General features: G+C 34.3%; 1 pseudogene across 1 annotated transcript; it reads left to right on the top strand.

Annotated features, from left to right (window-relative positions):
- Positions 1-4,378: 4,378 nt before the first annotated feature.
- On the top strand, positions 4,379-5,869 carry LOC143529970 (protein KTI12 homolog pseudogene; annotated as a pseudogene). Its single transcript, XR_013134762.1, has 2 exons — positions 4,379-4,401; positions 4,560-5,869. The product of XR_013134762.1 is annotated as a protein KTI12 homolog pseudogene (transcript).
- Positions 5,870-11,853: the final 5,984 nt, after the last annotated feature.

The following is an 11,853-nucleotide window of genomic DNA, read 5'->3' as shown; positions in this document are numbered from 1 at the left end:
GTAAATAATAGTTGATAGATGATAAATAATTAATCAAGCTTCGAGAAAAGTGAACGGTTAATATGTTGGTTTTAACAAAATATTAATTATTACAAGTTTTATAATATTAATATTAATTAAATGATTTAATATATTATAATACACTTCCTAAAAATAAAAGAAAATTAAAAAAACCAGGACTGAGGATTCGAACCTGCGACCCCCAGCGGCTCTAGCCGTAACTATATCATCAGAATACAAACTTTTAAACTGAAAGACATAAAACCCATATGAACTAGGAACCCTAACAACATCAATCGGTTAATCCGATTGGTATTGTTTTAATTATTGTTAGGGCTAATGATCAGTGGCGAATTGCGATTCTTATGCATATTTTAAACTACCTTAACTGGTGACAAATTGATGGTGAACCAGAGCAAGAACTCGACGACGGGACTCAAGCCTAGACCAAGATCAAAAGTTGATGATAATTCAATTGCACTTAGGGTTGTGGTCGTGGGTTTAAAGGAATGGTGCAACAAAGATTAATTAGATTATTGACAAGTTTATATAAGCAAACCCGATTACAACTATGACGATTTAGAAAAAATAGGAATTATAAACATATTGAGATTCGTTTTCCGCAATTAGTTGAGGTATATTGACGTTGAAATACGTATAAACGGTATGCACGAATGTAATTTGATTTTTAAACGAAGATTAGGGTGCAAGATAACATAAACGAGCAAACGGGTTACAGATGGATCCTAATTATGGGTTTGGGTTTGGTTAAATGGGTTATATTATAATGTAATAAGAGTTTGCAAAAATGATCCATAAACTTTAAATGTGGATACAACAATGGGTTAAAGTTATTGTTTTAGGGTTATAAATGCATATATATTAAAGTTTATTTTAGTAGTTATAATAAACAATATAATAATAAGAAAAAGATAAAATAATATTTTAATATTGATTTAAATTTCCTGAAAACGAAAACAGGTCGGGTAATTAGGCATTTGTTTATTATCGAAAAATCCAAGTTGGTACACTTCAGACAACTACTTCAAATAAATTCAACATCTAAATCAAAAATAACAATAATTAGTTTATTCAAGAAGCATCATTACGACCCATAACACCAAAAAATGATACATTTATGGATGCTTAAACTAAGACAAAACATCGCTCTTAGAACCCATAACACCAAAAGTAGTCAATAATAGTTCTTCAAAAGCCTTCGGTCTTCAATGATGTTTCTTCAGGTATGACTGTCTCTCATCATGATTTCCCTCTGACATTTTTCGATATAATCATTGCAATTCTGACATGACACTCACATCCATCAACATAATTCGCTCATCTGATTCCTTCCTTGCTAAATCAATTTTCTCAGCATCAATCCTCAATTTCTCAGCCTTAAGTTGATTTTTTTTCCTTCTTTTTCCTTTTCATACTCCATCTTCTTTGTATTGAGATCAAATTCTTTTTCTTCTTTCGCCTTGTTATACTCCATCATCTTAACCTAATGATGAAATTCTTTATCCTCTTTTGCCTTGTCATGCTTCATCTTCTCAGCCTAAAGACGATAAAACTCTTTCTCCTGAGCACATGACTCTTCTAAAAGAGTATACTTCATCTTTCTAATTTGGTAATTTCCTCAGTTTGCTTGCCCAGGGACTTTCGTTTTTCCTTTTCAACTTTCCCACCAATTGGACGGCCCAATTCAATAACTTCATTCTCGATAACATCTTGCTTTGGATATGTGGTTGTGGTCGGTCTCAAGGTTGAGATTGGGTTCGGGGATGGGAACATAGTTTTCCTTTGCTTTGTGACATCCTTTGTGGAATGCGAAACCCACTTAAGTTCGTCCTTTAATATGTTCCAACAATGCTCGAATTGGAAGTTACCTTTTTCATTTTTTTGGTACATAAACTTCGCTTTCTCATACTACAAATAAAATACATGCTAGAAAAGAAAAGGAAAAAACAACAATCTCAAAATAAGTAAGAATGTGAAATTTCTACCTTATCATGATCAATCAAGCCACTTTGATTTACGCTTTCAACTTGAGTCAGGTACGAACAAATTTATTTGTAAGCTTTTGAATTAATGACTGTCGATGTATTAAAGACCTTGTTGATCGCTCAATAGTAGTTTTCTTAAATTCTTTGAAGTAATTAGAGACTTTTTCCAAGAGTTGGGAGTGTTTCTGATTAGCTCCTTGAATGGCATCAATGTTAGTATTTAGCCATGCAGAAACAAGTAAGTTATCTTCGTCAATGCTAAAGTTTGCACCCCTAGCGGGGTTTTTCACACTAACTGGGTTGCTTAAGGGTATGGGCGGCAAGTCTTCAAGACTCAAAGGAGAACTTACACTTTGCCCACCAAAATTTTGACCAAGTTGAGGATCTTGGCTAAGAAGGTTGGTGAAGAACATATCTTGTGAATTCATATCTAGAATACTAAAAATAAAACATAGAAGAAAACTTAACTCAAACACATATAAATCAATCTTAAAGCAAAACTAAACGCACCTAAGTTATGTTTTTAAACTTAATTCATAGTTAAAACAAATAAGCAGTGTTTAACCATCAAAAATTCAAAATAAATACAAGTAAATCAGGTTTCTATCTATTGCAAAGATATATGTGAGCATCGACATGTAATAACTGATGCATATGCATATGCTAGATTCTTGCTCAACCCCAATTATGAGTGAGACTCATTCAATCAATAAAGCCTAATTAAGCCTACATTGCAATGAAACTCGATGATGAACAATCATATAGGTTTCATTTGGATTCAATCAGTTTCAAACCAAATCATTTTAAACTAATTTAAACAACATGTGAAATTACATGTTCTGCATATTGTTGTTGTCGGCTAGATTGAAAGGATGATTGAAAGAAGAATCTACCATTAACTTGCACCAATCAAAGCACATATAGAGATTTTATGATGAGAAGTACTATAATAGGTCTTGATTTATTGGTATTCTTTTGAGATAGAAAAATGAAGAGGTGAAGATAAAAGCAGGAGAATTGTAGGGGGAAGAGAAGAACGGGAGAAAGTTGACATAGAATACAATGTAGATTAAAAGTGAGTTTGTATATTTAGGTTGTTACTGTAGCTACCATATAACACATCCATATAATAGAGAATGAATTGGAGATTTGATTTTGATGGTTTTTTCAAATTTTGCCCTAAAATATATGGATTTTACAATTTTAAAGAATGAACTGGGAATCTCTTAAGCTATTAATTTGGATTAGGGTGAACATTAAACAAATATTATGATTTATGGACTTTGGTTACATACTGTAAGTTAATCATAAGTTCCTAAAACTTCCTAAAAGAATTTATTTATCCATGATAAAGCGGGTAAAAGAGTCGCCTTTGTAGCGTTGACATTCAACATTTGTACAAAGTGTTAAGTGTGTGATGGTGTCGTTTCCGCCTTAGTTTTTATGTTGTATTTACTAGTTTAGACTATTAAAATCTCCTCCACCCCTTGTGGCGTGGTGGTGTTTCACAACATAATCTAGGGATGGGCACGATTCAGTTCGGGTTATAGGCGAAACAGAAACAGAAACCGAAGTCATTGGTTATTTGAATATACAAACTGATTGGTTTTCAGCTTTTTGAATATTTTCAATTTTGGTTCGGTTATATTCAGGGTTTTTTTCAGGTTTGTCTAGACCGTGCAAAAAAATATATTTTAAAAGCAAAATGCAGATTTTAAGTTTGTAAGAACGTATTAAAGTTTCACATAATGTATATTGAATTCAAAAGACAAAATTAGGCACGTGTTACGTGGAATCATACGAATACAAAGTTACTAGAGTAGTAGAGGACAATTTCAAAACTTAGTTAATATTCTATAGACCTTTAAAATTTCAACAAAGTTTTTTAATCAAAAAACACTAAAAGTTTAGTTCCAATTTTCATTCATCATCTTATTCATTTTCAAGGTTTGGTCTTGATCTTTCATCATTTTCATAAACTTCATCACCATCAATCGGTTCGGTTAGGTTTTTCAGTTTTTTAAAAACGGATAACCGATCAGAAAGCGAAAATTTGGTTTATAAAACAAACAAAAAACTAACCGTCGATTAATTTTTCAGTTTAATTTTTCAATTGAATCGATTAATTCGGTTTTCTGCCCTTACCAGAAGGGGAAAAAAGAAAAGAAAAGAAAAGTTGGATAGTAAAATTAGTTGTTAAACAAAAAAAGACTATTAAAAATTAATTTACTCATAGCAAAATTTATCGAATCAGAGGAACCGTTTTAAAAGAATCGGATCCGACCCCACCCGACCCAGGCTTTACAGCTAGGGTTTCTTCTACTCGAAAGAATTAGTTGTTTGGAATCAAACAAGCTTGGTTCACCTCCGAGGTAATCTGCTCGTTCTCTCGTAGGTAAACCTTTTTCAATTTCTTGTTCAATATCATGTTGCCGTAAGGTGTTTAGATTCCAGTTATCAAATTTTAAGGTTTATGTACCCTTGTTCTAATTGAAATTAGTGTTTTATGCTTAAGTATTTTACAAACATAACATCTTTTCTTATCAAAAACAGAAACAAACCACTTTGAATGGCGTTGGTTATAATTTGTGGTCAACCCTGTAGCGGAAAGTCAACGGCCGCGTTTTGCTTATCGGAAGCTCTAAACGATCTTGAACCCAAACCTAATGTCAGAATCATTAACGAAACGTCATTTCACCTCCACCGCAACCAAGCGTACGCGGAAATGACATCAGAAAAGAACTTAAGAGGAGTGCTTAGATCAGAAGTTGACCGGTCATTGTCAAAAGACAACATCATTATAGTCGACTCGTTGAACAGCATTAAGGGTTACCGGTACGAGCTATGGTGTCTTGCACGCGCTGCAGGAATCAGGCATTGTGTTCTGTTCTGTGATGTTGAAGAAACCGATTGTCGGAAGTGGAATGCTGAACGCAGGGGTAAAGATGGAATTTCATTCTCAGATAATGATGCGGTTTTTGAAGATTTGGTTAGACGGTTCGAAAGACCTGACAGCAGGAACCGATGGGATTCACCTTTATTTGAATTATGGCCGGTTAAAGACGGGATAGAGAAAATGTCTCCGAGTATTGTTGACTTGGTATCTTACATAACCAAAAAGGTTGACTCGAAGACCCGAGACGTTAAAATCTTGCAACCGACAATAGCGACACAAAGTGCTCGGTTTTCAGAGGCAAACTCGCTTTATGAAATGGACCGAGCCACACAGGAGGTGACCAGTGCGATTGTTGAGGCGCAGGCATTAGCCATGGGTGGGCCCGTGACTGGGCTGGTTATTAGCCGTGATTTTCCGGTTATTAATATTTCGAGGTCGGTTGGGTTACCGGATCTCAGGAGGTTAAGGAAGACGTTCATAAAGTTGACCGGTCAATCGAGCTTGAGTGGCCCCCCACCGCCCGCGGATGCTGACAGTGCAAAGAGAATGTTTATTGATTATTTGAACAGAGAATTTGGAAGTGAGTGAAGAATGAAGTTGTCTTTTATCAAAGTTGGTTTTTGAAGGTGATTTCTTAAGCTTTTATTGTTATATTTAGCTTAAGTTTTTGCCCCTTGTGATGAAATCTTGAATATTTATGAGATTAAGTTAACAGAATCTATATTTATGATTTAGGCAAATGAGAAATGTTTGAATACATTTATTTTGGGTGGTGGTTGGTGTTTGCGGTTTTATTATTGAATTGCGTGCTTTATGATTTGTGTAACAATTTTGTAAACTTGTGGTCTGTAAACGAGCCGATCAGGTTGGTTTCGCTCTTGCCTCGTTTATCTTGACGAGATGAAATGTTGTGCTCGAGTTAGGCTCCTGAAAAGCTCGATCCAGTTTGTTTACTTTTAATATTTTTGAAGTTGTTTGTATGTTTAGTTTTACACATTAGTATATAAAATAAAGCAAAAAATAATATTTTTTAGTATATTAAGATGCAGAATTTTTAAACTATGTAATTTATAACTCAAGTTAAATGTGTAACCAAGTTATAAGGAATAATGATTGATGGTTCAGTATTAGAGCTGTTAATACTTAATACCCTAAAAAAACTTGTCTTTCAAAATTGGCTCTGGCTAAATGAGCAAGCCAACAAACGAGCCAAGCTGACCATGGGTTGGCATGAGCTCAGCTTGTTTACAGATCGAGCCGTCTCGGCGCGACTCGTTAAATTTAGAGCAAGCGCCATCCAAATGAGTCGTGAGTTCGAGACTCGTTTGATTTTGAGCGAGCGTTTTCCAAATGAGTCGTGAGTTTGTGAACTGAATCGTCACTTACATTTTGCTGTGTTTTTTATGTATAGTATCGTTTATGTATCATCTGCATCATGAACTAGTGTTCGTCATTGTCTTTTGTATTTTGTTTAATAGACATGCGCATGTTAATACATTAAATGTTTTACGAACGTATGCATCTAAATTAGTTTCTGTTCTGTACTCGAGTAAGTATGTATACTTTCTTGAATGCACATATGGTATACATATGTTCCTAAGGTTACTGAAATTTGGAAAGAAGAGACAACAGAGAAATAAAACAAGATTATACTTTTATCATTTTTTATATATAAAAGTATATTGTTACACATCTAAGACAAATGCTTATTTCACCAGTAAAGAATTCAATTTTGGATTCGACAAACCATACATGATCAATCGAAGAAGCAATAGTGACGATTCCTAAATAACCACTTGTGGTTAATCTCATGTGCCGTCACAAAATCACTTATTTTTGGCTTCTTGCCATCAGTAACCGGTTGTTTCTCGAGCTCTAGATCTAACGCTGGTTTCTTGGCTGCACGACTTTGATCCAAGACATATTAAAAGTAATAAACCAGACCAAGAAGCACACTCACGAGACCTATAATACCGGCTGCAGAGAAGACCCTGGGCTTTATAGTGTAACAATAATAGACACCATCAGTATCTCTTTTCACATCTTTCTGACTGCTTAATTTTGCACCCGCGATAAAAAGAACAACAGCTATAGAAGACGTAATCCTGTACAAAAGCAGATAAACTGTAACAAAAATTGATGGAAATCTTGATCAAGGATTAAGTAGTTGAATATGTAGTTACATACCATGATATAACAATACAGACACGGCCGAATATGGGAGCGTTGGGGGTAGGTATGCAACACGAACAACAGACGGTGGCTGATGTGATGATCACACGCGCTAGCACAAGAGCCATGGTTGCTGCGATGGCTAGGCCCATGGCTGGACTACTTGGGTACTCGCATTCAGGTTCCAGACCATCAAAAACCAGTTTGAGCTGAGATCTCTGACATATGTGGTAAAAACATGGATATTTGTTAGTATTTGTAAAGACTGATTATATTGTTGAATTTGAAAAATTGGATATTTATATCTAAACTATGACAAATTGGGTGATAATAATTCAACAATTTAACTAGTGACATTCTTAACATTCAGTTGCACTTGATTCGCTCATAATCTTCCATGTAGGTGAAATCGAGTGGAAATCACATGTAAGTCTATGATGATTATGCCAACAGGATTGCTATTGGCAACAAAAGTAAAAATTATGATCAGGTAATAATGATCAAACACCGCTGGATAGTTTTGGTTATTAAAATCCAATGTCTTATTTTACTCACATATATATGTGTCATTTACCTTAACCCTGGTGGCTTCAGCAGCAAAACCTGCAACGGCAACTGCTATCCCAAGTGAAGCCACGAGAGTGCCGACCAAAATCGTTTTGCACCTCATTTATTCCTTAATGATGTTACTGCTGAAACAAAACGGTAATCTAGTTTTATAGTTGGGGGGACTTGAAATGGAGTCATCCTCTCTCGGGGGTAACGATCATGAAATGGGATCAACATTGGGAGTGTACAACTAGCTATGTATTAAATGTTTTGGTAGATTGTATTGTACAAACATTGTTACTTTCAAATGTTTTAAAAATATACTCAACACAACTTTGGGATAATGTTATTTGGTTGTGAAGGGGTTCAATACAAATAAACTCTAAGTAACGATGTAGTGATGTCCATTAGGATGCCGGTTTTCTCTCAGCTCTCATGGTGAGCTGTTGATAATCACTGACGACCATGACTATCACCGCATTTTTAGTTTTTCTTGGATTTTATTTACCTTTCGATGATCACTAACGAATACAAATAGTCTTGAAGTGGTTGGTTATCTGACGACTTTCAGCCCTTGAGTCACCACATTCAATTTCAACTATAGATCCCACTTTTGTGCCATCTTAGATATAGTAACGGAAATCGAGTTGTTAATTATAACCAACCCTTCATGAGACTAAAAGCACTTTTACCATCTATTAACCTTGTATGTTTGCTGACCTGGCATGTTTACGGGTTGGGAGTTGTAATGGGTAAATGACCGTGTGTGTAGAGGATTCATTGCGCCTTGTATGAAAATTCAATTTGACAACCACCTTATTTAGATATAAAGAAAAGATAAGAAAGGGTGTTTGAATGTGCTTTTTGAATTTGTCTGTGTCTGTGTCTGAAGGGAAGCGGTGGTGGCTGCGCTAAAGTGGCGTTGTGAAGAATCTAGAGAAGATCCTTAAATACAACTTGTGTAAACAAACCTTGTGAGTTATGATAACCCATGTAGTCCTGTAACTATAATTAATACTATAGCATAATGTAGTAAGTTGTAATCCACATGATGTTTTGAATCTTAAAAGATAAACAAACCTGATAAAGAAATGTCAAATAACTTACAGCTTTTATTTAGCACATAGCCCTACTATAATACTGTCAAAGTATTAACAATAAAATTGTAAAAAAAAATCAAAACCAAAAAAATATGTGATTTAAGTTATACCTTTAAGTCAGTGGCACTTATCTTCTCTGCAAAGTTGGTCTACAACCACATTGCTTGGAAATCACCGTTATATAATTTCCTGGAAATTAATCACAAACCGTTCAATTATTTAGTTAAAAATATAAAAACCATTCTAAGCGCCCAAAGCTCAACTCTACACCTAATGCAGGCTGTTTTCGGTGTGCTCTAAGTGTTTGATAGAATTTGCTAGCAACAAGCCAACAAAGCCACGAATTATTACATGGTCAACATATCTCCGTTACAAAAAGAAACACTGCATAACATAACATAACATAACATAATACAACATAACACGACATAACACAAATCCAAAATACAACAAATCCAACATACAATTCTACCTTCATTCCAAAAGAACATAAACTTTTGTCCCCTGACCAGGTACCCTGGCATGTGTTAGGAAGTTGGCGTAGGCATCATCATTATTAATCAATAGAGGAGTCGTTCCCAATCCCGGCAAATACTCGAGTCTAAAGGCTTGGTTGGCAGGAAGTCCTCGGACAAGTCGAATGAATTGTTGCCTCGGGGTGTTTACAGGGAAACAGAGAAGAGAAAAACGCACGTCAGATATGAGTGATCTCCATTTGGCCATATTGTCCGACTACCATTATAACCAATGTTCACAAGTATATTTGGCATCTGCATAGATTTGGATTTAGTATATATCTATTACTATAATATATAATAGAGATAAGAGAGAGAAAATGAAGATTTGAATGCAGGGCGGGGCGCCTATATCCATCACTTTCTTCTCAAAGCCGTATTGTTGATTCATTTGAAGATGGAAATGGAACTGCCATTTCCAACCCACCTGGAGGAAGATGAAGATGAAGATGAAGATGAGGTTTGGTTTTCTGATAATTCTTATATAACCCGTCACTGGTTTGCCTTTCTTTTGTCATTTTTCGATTATCAAGAGCCCGTCTATTTATAATCCGCGTTCTCTGGTTGATTTTTGAAGGGATGAAACAATTGTGAGAGGATCCTTATGGTAGTTCTCAGAGGAGCATTGTATGTTTTTCGTGTTTAATCGATTTAGTTGTGCGGTTGGTTGGTATGTGTTAATTAGTTTCTGTTGTTTGTTACGAGAAAGTGTTTTTATGTTTTTTTTTTTTTATTGTTTTTGAGTTTGAATTTGCAAATATTTAGGGTTTGATTGATTTAGTTGATGTTACATGGTTTTTGTGCAAATCAAATTGTTTTTATTTATTATTAGGATTGTAATTCAAAATCACATTTATTGTTATTGTATATATATCTGGTAGCGTTTAAACTGATAACCAAAGTGCAAGAAATAAACATCTTATTGTTCTTTTTACACTCATTATATCCTTCAACAATAGTATGATTCTTGAATAGGGGGTTGGATCTGATCTTAAAAGTTGGATTTTGTTTTTGAAATGTTAAATTATCTGTATTAACTTTAATTTTTGGGAAGGTAGTATACAGAGAACCTTTTTTCCTGTTGCGATCAGAAGATGTATACTATTTTAGTGATATTCTAAATGGTAGTTGTAAACAAATAAGTTATAACAGATGCTCCAGTATGGTACTTGTTTTTACTAAACAAAGTATATGGTAGCCTTTTTTTCATTTTTGACCATAGGTTTATTTGACTCTATAGCTGACTATGCTTTTCATTGAATAGCTTTTTTATGTGACTATAATTTTATATAGTTTTTACAACAGACCAATATGGTTATATAGTACATATTCAAGAAAAATATGCCCGAGTTTAAATAGTTTTAATTGGTGACGTAAGATTTAAGCTAACATTATTTAAGATTTGTGTTTCTTCCTGATATTAATCACTAAATGGTTTATTATATTTTTACACTGTTGTTTAGCTGGACAATGCTCTAAGTATCTGTATTAGTTTGTCAAACTATATTTGCAGGATAATTTAATATGGACATGGATTTGGTTAAGCACATGCGCCTAAGAACTATCTAGAAGACACGGGCTTTAATAAGAAAAGACGCTAAACAGATCTAATTTGTTTCTTTTGCAGCCACAACTTAACAGTTTGAAAAGGAGCCCGATAATGATGGCAGGTCCATGGTTCAAGTATACGCTAATCCAGCAAAGTCACAGGTTTGTGGGTTATTTTTATAACAACAGGTTTATTATTGATAACTATTCACTGACTAATTTTTTTGTTTGAATAGAGGCTGCAGTAGGATCAGAGAAGGTTTTAATACTCCAGGTGAATTTTAAGATCAAATATAAACATTAAATATTGTTTTTTGAATTGGCTATTATTTGAATGGTTAATGTAGCATACCATTCTCTATGGACGATATTTCCAAATCAGTGTTGCACGAGGAAACATGTGATATTGAACCTTCATTGTTGATATGTGAAAAAAGTGGTTTTGTGTTCTTAGTTCTTACATCAACACACAAAATGATAAATGAAAATAAGTTTCTTTTGATGTCATTATGGCTGCTAGCATAAATGCTAACGCATCATATTTTTTAGTCTTATTTGCTTGTGTGCAATGTTTTCTTCTTCTTCTTCTTTTTTTGTTCTGGTGGCTAATTTAGTTTTGCCTGCTTTGAGCCTTTGAGTTGGTAATTAGGGCGGTCATTTGATGTGATTAGGCAATTGATGATATTCCAAGAAGTGTGATGTTATTTTAAATAATTATGTTAATGTTAGGGAGGGTCTTGGTGGATTTAGGGTTTATATTCACAGTTGCAAATTAATTGGTTACAATCGGTGATAATGACAACAAAATTAAATGAATAAGTTTTTATGATGTTCTAACTGGACTAATTATGCATGCTTAAATGATGAGATGCTTCTAAAAGATGTCATGACCGAATTAGTGTCAACATATTCTCATCAAATTTGGTTGTACTTGAGGAGATTAACGCCCTTTTTTACTTTGTTTTTTTTTCTTCCTACATTTTGAAGGTTTAGTTTGGGGAATCTACATTCAAGAGGCTGCCTCCTACTTGTGTTCACTGTATTTGGAATATGTAATGGATTAAATG

This window comes from Bidens hawaiensis, unplaced genomic scaffold (genome assembly GCF_021521415.1).
Source record: "Bidens hawaiensis isolate Kalapana, Puna unplaced genomic scaffold, B.hawaiensis_p1.1 tig00000636_1, whole genome shotgun sequence".
NCBI classification, from domain to species: Eukaryota; Viridiplantae; Streptophyta; class Magnoliopsida; order Asterales; family Asteraceae; genus Bidens; species Bidens hawaiensis.
The sequence above is the reverse complement of the archived record's forward strand: the minus strand, read 5'-3'. Positions and strand labels throughout refer to the sequence as shown.